This window comes from Equus caballus, chromosome X (genome assembly GCF_041296265.1).
Source record: "Equus caballus isolate H_3958 breed thoroughbred chromosome X, TB-T2T, whole genome shotgun sequence".
In the NCBI taxonomy this organism is placed as follows: Eukaryota; Metazoa; Chordata; class Mammalia; order Perissodactyla; family Equidae; genus Equus; species Equus caballus.
In genome coordinates, this window is record NC_091715.1 from 66,116,647 (window position 1) to 66,125,521 (window position 8,875).

Below are 8,875 nucleotides of genomic sequence, written 5' to 3' on the forward strand. Positions count from 1 at the left end.
CCCGAGGAAAAAGTCAACGCTTGAGAAGGAGGTGAGACCAGAGGATGCTGACCCTGTGCCCTTGTCGGCTCAAGTTTCAGAACAAGAGGGGAAACTGTAGTAGGCTCTTCCAGACAGGTAATCACAAACTCACCCTCCTGCAGGGCTCAGGCAGACAAGGGAGTGAGTGAAGTGGGCCAGCCCGAGCTTGACTGGGACTTTATCTTGAGAAATACAATTGAAAATGAGGAAAAGATTTTCGTTTAAATTTAAGATCTGTAAATAATTGCAAATATACACTAATTCTTAGAATGAACAAAGAATGAACCAAGCATTGGGGGATAACATAATTTTCTGACCAAGGTGCATGAGAACACAATATTGACCTTTGCCACACACCATAGACGGAGTTTTGTTTCCCTGAATTTAGAGAGCTCCTTCAGCTATCCCAAGGACCTCTTGGAATCCTTTGAGAGTTGAATCATTCTCTTTGAAGCCTTGATCTGTCATTACCCAGGTCAGTTTTCTCTTCTGCCAGTGGTAACTGGTCTATCTTTGCCAAATCCCCGTTTATCTAGGACTTTACATGCCATTAGAGATGGTTTTCAATGTCACTTTCATTGACTTCATGAAACTCTGAATCTTTTTCAAGACCTGCTGTCTCACTCTGAAATTTATTTCCATTGTTTACTAGTAACCATTAACAAGAGGCTGAAAAAGACCTTAGCATAATGGGTATAGATAAACAGTATTAGGGTGTGAAATGGGGGGAGAGACTTTTGTAGGACTCAAAATAGTATTTTGTGGGGACCGGCCTGGTGGCGCAGTGGTTAAGTTCGCACGTTCCGCTTCTTGGCTGCCTGGGGTTCACTGGTTCGGATCCCGAGTGTGGACATGGCACCACTTGGCACGCCATGCTGTGGCAGGCATCCCACATATAAAGTAGAGGAAGATGGGCACGATGTTAGCTCAGGGCCAGGCTCCCTCAGCAAAAAAGAGGAGGACTGGCAGCAGTTAGCTCAGGGCTAATCTTCCTCAAAAAAAAAAAAAGTATTTTGTGCTATGATGACTTTGCCTTTCTACCTAACTTCATAAAGTCCCTTTTTCTTTTTGGGTTTTTAATCTGCTTACCTCTACAATGAAGGGATAGGATTAGATATTGTGATAAAGATTAAATAAATGACGTAATATATGTGAAAGGGTTGAGCACAGTTCCTAGCACAGAGGAGCAACTCATAATTCCTCCTTTTCCTTCCCTCCAGAAACATTTTTAGGTTCTTTTAGGAGACACTGAGGGACAAACAAGGAAAGAGAGAGAAGTGCATCAGAGTAACTAGAAAGACCAGTTTCTGTCTTACTACCATTACCTCCTGTCACACTCTCTGTGGAGGGTCACAGAGATCTAGTCACTAACACTGAGCGCCTATTAGACTAACTGCTTAGGGGCGTCGGTGGGAATCCAAAAATCACCGGGTGGGGAAGCTGCCCTCAAGAAGCTGCTGGGTTGGTTGAGAAGTAAACACATGAACAGAATCGCTCAAAATACCTCTAAAATATGACAATTTCTCCCGACTCCATTGTCACCACCTAGCCCAGGCCATCAGCTCTCTCCTGGACCACTGCAGTGGCCTCCTAGCTGGTCCCCCTGTTTCCAGTCTTGCCCCTCACAGACAATCCACTCAGTGATCTTTGAAAAATGCAAATCAGACCATGTCTCTCCCCTGCTAAAACCCTCCGATAGCTTCCCATCTCAATTGGGATAAAATCCAGACTCCTTACCATGGCCCACAGGTCCCTACATGACCTGTCTGTCACCTGCCTGCCCCTCCAACCTCATCTGATACACTCCCTTCACTATCCTCTGACCACCCTACCTTATTTCTTTTCCTCTGATATACTAAGCTTGTTCCTGTCTCAAGACCTTTGTACATGCCCTTCCTCGGCCTGAAATGTTTTTCCCCCAGATTTTTGCAAGGCTGACTCCTTCTCATTATCAAATCTCGGCTCATGTGGCACTTTCTCAAAAAGGCCTTTCCTGACTGCTCCAGGTACGGTAGTGCCATTCTTGCCCCAGACACTCTATCATACACCTTGCTTTTCATATGATCTAGTGCTGGTAACTATTTGAAATGATCTTGTTTGTACATTGGCTGTCTTGTTCATTGTCTCTCCCCATTTGATGTAATCTCAGCAGACAAGGATCTTGTCTGTCTGTTCCCTGTCTCCCCAGTGCCTTAGTAAAGGTTCACTGAGTGAATGGATGTGGATGCAGGTGAGCGGTTCATTTGGGCAACAGTGAGCGGTGGTAGGATGTGTGGAGTGGGTGGTGAGAGATGAAGCTTGAAAGATAGCCTGAGGTCAAAGCATGGAAGGCCTTGAAGGTCAAGCTAGGGAATTTGGGCTTTATACCGAGACCCATTGGGAGCCATGGAAGATTGTTGAGCATAAGAGGAATATTAACAGCTGACCTGGAGTAAGATCCATCTAGTGCCACGTGCCGGATGAATTGGTGTGTGAAGTGAATGGAGAGTCTGGTTTAAGAGTCCGCCAACCACCTCGTGCCCTACCTTCGAATTCGCTTGCCTCCAGGCCCTCCTCGGCGGCGCTGTTCCACCCGGCTCGCCCACTCCTCTGGGGCCACTGCAGAGCCCTGACTGCCGTTCCCTGCCACCGGCCGCTGGGTGGCGCTGTGGCTCCTCCTACCCGGGCAGGAGGCGCCAGGGAGGCGGAGGCGCAGCCGGCGGACCCGGCCTGGCGCGGGGGTCAGCTGGCGCCGGCCGAGCGGGCTTTTCCTCGTCCGCCTGCTTCTCCCGCTTCCGCGGTGCCCGCGGTCAGGCCCGCCCGCCCGCGCCCACTGTGGCCCGCCGGGGCCTGCTTTCCGCCGCCTCTGGCGGTCCTTGGCTTTCCGACCCGCCAAGCCAAAGTGGGGCCCGAGGCGGGGGCCGGAGCAGACCGCAGGAGGGCCTGGGGCCGGGCGGCACCCTCCCTTTTCAGCCCATTCAGGCCTCGGGCCTCCCTGGACCCCATGGACGAGACAGTTCCCACAGCTGCCACCCTGGGACACCCTGCCGCCCGGTACAGCCAGGCTCGAACTCAAGGGATGTCAGGGCCGCAGGGGCAGCCTTTTGAGGAAAAGGGGCCAATTCACCATTTATGTTAATAGCCTTGCCCTTCCTCTAGGCCCTGGAGCAAGAAGCCAGTCACCTGGGACTCCTCCTTTGGTCCCTTCCACCCCCCTACTATATGACCCAGAGATCCTGTCTCTCTCTGTGTATATTCTGTGTCTTAAACTGATCCCTCCATCCTCACTGCTATTTGTTTGCCCGGATCCTCATTACCTCCCAACTGGCCTCCCTGCCTCCAGCCTCCAGCCTCCTGCCTTTGCAGCCCTGCTTCCTCCCACAGGGCCAGGAGCCTCCTGGAGCACTGGCCTGGCATCCTGCCCCTGTAGTGGCTCCCTTTGCTTGGAAAAATCAAACGCTGGCGTCCAAGACCCTCCACACTCTGACCTCACTGTTTTGGCCTGGCCTCAACTCACATCCGGAGTAAAAGGCCTAGCTGCCCTGAGTAGGAGAGGAGCTAGAACAGGAACTGAACACGAGGGAGGCTCTGTGGGACTCTGTACAGGGCTCCAGAGCCATCTATTTGAACCGCCTTAACTCATGATCGCACTGTCACAAGACTGGAGAGATGCAGAGAACACAGCACCTGCTTCCCCTAGAGCCCAGGAACACAGCCCTGTTTCCTCCTTCGCTCCCCCCCTTCGTCTCCCCTGTTCCCTGGATCTGTTCTGCTCTCCTGCCATCTCCCCTTGTGCCTTCTCATACTCCTTGCTCACTCCTCTGACCCTCCTGCTGGTACATCAGGTTTTTCTCAACAAGGACACACCATCCTTTTACAAAGTGGTTGATGGCATGCGTGACCAGGTTTCTGCATAATGTTGAGTCTCACTTTCAGCAGTTTTTTTCTTGAGGAGCCCAATATTCACAGATGCTAAGACTACAGGTAGCTCTTTGTGAGGAAAGGTTGGAGCCTCCTGTACTAAATTTAGCCTTGTTGAACCCAGCACACAAATTGTAAATTAACATGGAAAAGCATACAAGTGAACAGGAAAATTGGTAAAGGCAGATTTATTGGCCATCATTAACGGATGGTTCATCTCAGGCTGCCCTGTGCTGTTGGACTCCAGGAATCTGTGCCTTGGGTTAGATATGGCTCATTCAAGATCTTAGAAGGGGCCTGGTGGACGAAAGAGCTTGGGATCCAAAACATAAGCCTGAGAAGGGTGGGGTAAGAGGAGACAGCTCATCTTCTCTGGCTCTGTCTTGGGGTAGCTTCCCCTGGGAAATGACAGCTTCGTATACCCCAAAGAAGCTCTGTTGCTAAGAATGTCCTCTTGCATTTGTGCTGCACACATACGCACAGTGTCTTCCTGCTCCTCACAGCAACTCTGTGCAGTAGGGATTAGCAGTTTGGGTTTACAGATGAAGAAGCTGAGGCTCAGAGGCCAAAAAAAAAACATTAAAAAAAGAACAACAGGCCTTAGAGCAAAAGGCCAGGACTGGAGGCCAAGAATTCCAACCCCAAGACCAGTGCCAGCACTTTTTCACCCACACTTTCATGACCCCTTGAGGACCCAAAGCTAGGCCAGCTGGCCGCAGCCCTATACACTTTCTCTGTTCCTAAGAGCGGTTGTAAACACGGGCAGAGTGGCTGAAGCAGAGGAAAGGGCTTTCACCTAGCTCCTGGGCTGTGCTGACGCCTGGACTAGGTCTGAATGACGGCAGAGGGACTCAGTCAATGTTGAGTTGTGCAGGAACAGCAGAGCGACAGCCAGCCTCATGCCAGACACCCTCTAAAGCGGAGATCTCCCACCAGAGGCTTCCAAAGGCATTTTGTTTGGCTTGGCAGTGCTTAAAGTTGACTTACGTTTCCTCAACAACAAATTTAACACGAGTGTTTAATAAAAGTTCAGTAAGAGTATAGTCATTAAGAGCATGGCCTGGATTTGCATACTGACTCCGCCACTTGTTCTGTGTGACTCTAAGAAGGTTAGTTAAACTCTCTGTGCCTCACTCTGCTCATTTGTAAAGTGGAGATAAACAATAGTACTCTACCTCATAGAGTTATGATGAATATTGAGTTATGAAATCTAAGCACTTAGAACAGTGCCTGCCACATAGTAAGTGCTGCAAGGGTGTTTTCTGTTACTATTGCTCTTATTATTATTGTATATATATTGGAGAGAGTTCACATAAACTCCGTATTTCTAGCTTCCTAAAAATTCAGAAGATCTGACAGTACTGGGCCCCTATTGCCAGCTAGAACTGGATCTGCCCTTTTTTGATGGAGTGTGCTGTCTCCTGGTCTGCCCTACATCCAGAACTCCCGTTGGTCCGTGACACTGAAGCTAGGTGTCAGTCGCCATTTATCATCTTACATGCAGCTTGCTTCATGGGTTTCCACTGTCTGCCTGATTTCTAAAACCAGTCTGTCATCTGGCTGCTGCTTAAATGGTTCAAGGGGCCAAAAATGTTGCCCAGTAGGAATTATTAGCCAATGGGGACACTGCTAGTCAATGGGGGTTAGACCCCTACCAGGCCTTTGCTGGCCTTCTTCTTAATGTCTCAGAATGGCACTTAGTTGCATCAACTTGAAAGTCAAGGAAAGCAGCAAAGTGGTAAAGAGGCAAAATTAGGCTGTGGGATTCTGGAGCATTCCCTCCTGCAGCCTGACAGTTGGATTTAAAATGTGGCTCAAGGACTCTGTAGTAAGATATACCCACACTTCTGCCAAATTATGTATGTTCAAGAATAGTATTGCAGCATTGTGAATAATAGAAATGATTAGAAGGAACCCAAATGTCATCAACAGAAGACTGGTTAAATGTTGATGCATACATACAATAGAATACTACGCAGCCCTTAAAAAGAACATGAAGAGCAGTGTGTACAGAATACTTCCATTTCTGTGAGGGGGGAAAGGGAGATAGAAATATATATATATATGTTTGCTTGTATTTGTATAGAATATCTCTGAAAGGATAGATGAATGTAGTATAGGCATAAAATATCTGTGGAAGGATATATCGAGATACTGGTGATCAGGGTTGTCTCTGAGGAAAAGAACTGTGTGACTGGGGAAAGAAGGAGACATACATTTTTTCACTATATACCTTTGTATTCCTTTTGAATTTTGCACATGAAGCTAATAAAGAAATATATCTCACTTTAAGAAATTCTGCAGTAGATAAAAAAGGAAAAACAACAAACAAACAAAACTAACTCAAAGTCACTCAAGAGACAACCTGAGATCACCTGCCGGTCAAGGAGGGCTGCACGGGAAACACCCCGGCACCTGTACTGAGCAAACCCCTGCTGAGGAAGCTCCTTGGAAAGTCATCTCCACAGTCATCGTTCCATGTCCAAGTGCACTTAAATCACTTTCGCTCTGCTCCTTCTTGCCCAGGCCACCTCTTCTACTCTGGTCAGCTTGGCTTTACTCAACCTCTAAAAATTCCTGGTTTGGGCTGCCTCCTTGGCACCCAGAAGTGAAGCCTTCTGGGAATTGCGGCTGAAGTGAAAAGGAGTCTGGCAAGAGCAATGCACCTGAAGACCAGGACCTAAACCCTCCTTCCCCAAAAGTGCTTCTCCCAGTCGTCTGGGAGGGAGCTCCAGAGTGGGCAGAGCCCTTGCGTCTGGGTGGGACACCCTTCCAACCAAGGCCCGTCTGACCAAACGTCCCCAATTAAATCCTACAGACTTCTTTGTTTAACCTTTTTTTTTTTTTTTTTTTAACTCTGCTCAGAGCTTTGGGCCAGGTGTAAAGGTCCCAAGGTTCTCGAGATGCAAGGTAAAGGAGAAGGAGTGTCTGCCTTCTGGGGGCACACAGTTTAGACTGTGAAAAAGTCTGACTGAAAGGAATCTAGGGAGATAACTGAGGTGATGGCTTTCATCCGGAGTTCTGTGGGCGCCCTCGGGCTTCACAGAGAAGCTTCAGGAGTTCTGCAAACGTTGGATGTGTTGGCAGATTTCAGACAGCAACCAAGAGATGTAACTTTTCGTTTAAAACCATTAATGTGATCAAAATAGCCTTATAATTCCTATTGACTTACTTTATAATAAGGTAAATGACATCGTTTGAACTCAATAAACATGTTTCTATTAACAAAGCTCTACTTTTCTCTGTTTTATATAGTCAGATTCTGTGTAAGATTTGCTTAAAAGGGGAAGGGCTCAGCTGCTTTAAAAGGTTCTCCTTGGTCGACAGAGGAGGAAACAGACCCAGAGAAAGGAAAGGACTTGCCCACAGTCATACAGCCTGGCAGAAGTAGAGTGTGGTCCAGAAGCAGGGCTCCCTGCTAATCAGTACTAGGCTGTGCCCACTATACCTCTTAGGTATTGAATACAAAATCTGAACTAAGAATTGTGTTGGGTTAGGGCATCCTTCCCTGTGGGATCTTAGCAGGGCTGGGACACACACCCCAGGATATCTTTGAGCTCAACCAGCCCAGCAAACCATCATCTTCTCCATCACATGACCTTCTTTTGGGGCCTGAGCTTTCAACAGGCCCCAAGTCTGGGCTTCTTTCTATCAGAGGCACCACTCTCCTGCTTGCTCTGTTCTCTGGGGCTTCCTGGGCTTCCCTTGAGCCAGGGCCTGGGCTGGGAAAGCAGGAATTTATTATTTGCTCAACATGGCTTGACTCCCAAAGACCGGGTCTGAGCTCTGAGCCTCTTGCCTGCCCTTTCTGGGGTCTCACATCCTTTGCCTCATTCCCACTCATTCCGCCCCCTCCCTCCCAGGTGCTCACTCCCTTCCACACTTCCTTGCTGGCAGACACTCTTGTGGGCCCTCCTCCATAGTCATCACTCCCCCTGAAACCACTACTGCTGCCTCAGACCTCCTGCCTTTTATCTTGCCCCAGAAGCTAAGCCCTCCAGTCCCTAATTGTTCACGTTGCTCTTTTCTGAACTCACTCCAATTGAGCTCCATAAATTGAAGATAATTGGCCTGTCTTGCTCAGGTTATGAGCCCCTGGGGCGATATCTTCTTGGTCTGGTACAGCCCTGCCCAGAAAAGGTTGGGGGGGGCGGGGAGGGGCATAGAGAAGACCAGCCTAGGGGTCTGGCTCAGACCCCTGGGGAGAAGGCACAGGGTCACGGTACAGACATTCCTCCACCAGCTAAGCTTTGCAGCCTTGATCCCTGCTGCCTGCCCTAGTCCTCACAGGTCAGTGACTGTGTGAGGGGCCAACCCTTCTCCACCAACGATGTTGGCAGCAATTGTCTGGTATATAAAGTGTTTTTTCAAATACTGTCCAAGAAGTGCTAGGATTCTGGATAAAATACACTCCTTTGGGGGCACCTGAGTGAGTCACCAGCGAAGAGCTAGAGGTTTATAGGGGGAAACTCAGACTGAGGAGAATCCTGAGCAAATTGTCCCTCAGTGGACATGCTCCATTCCACACAATAACATCTTCCCAGAGAAGTTTATGCTGCCACCCATCTTGGGCACTGCTAGGAAAGTTGACTTGGCCACATCCAAGATATCCAGGGAGATGGGGATAATCATTGCTCTAAGGGGTGGTTAGAGCAAGGAGAGAGGGTCTAAAGCAATCCTATTTTGCTTCAGATTCAGGATCCTTCTCTGCCCACATCTCATGACGTGCCATTGCCCCAGTGCTGCAGTGGGCCGGAACACGTCCTGGGGCAGCTCTTGAGCCGTTCTCCCTGGACATGCGAGATGCCCTCTCCCCACGACCAAGGTCATGCTCCACAGGCTCATCCCCTTCCTCTTCCCACCACGTCAAAAGCTCGTGCCACTGTCTGTCAATACTTCTGAAGGCAGTGGAGCCCACCATCATACCCTCAAGGCCTGGCATGGAGCCTGGCAC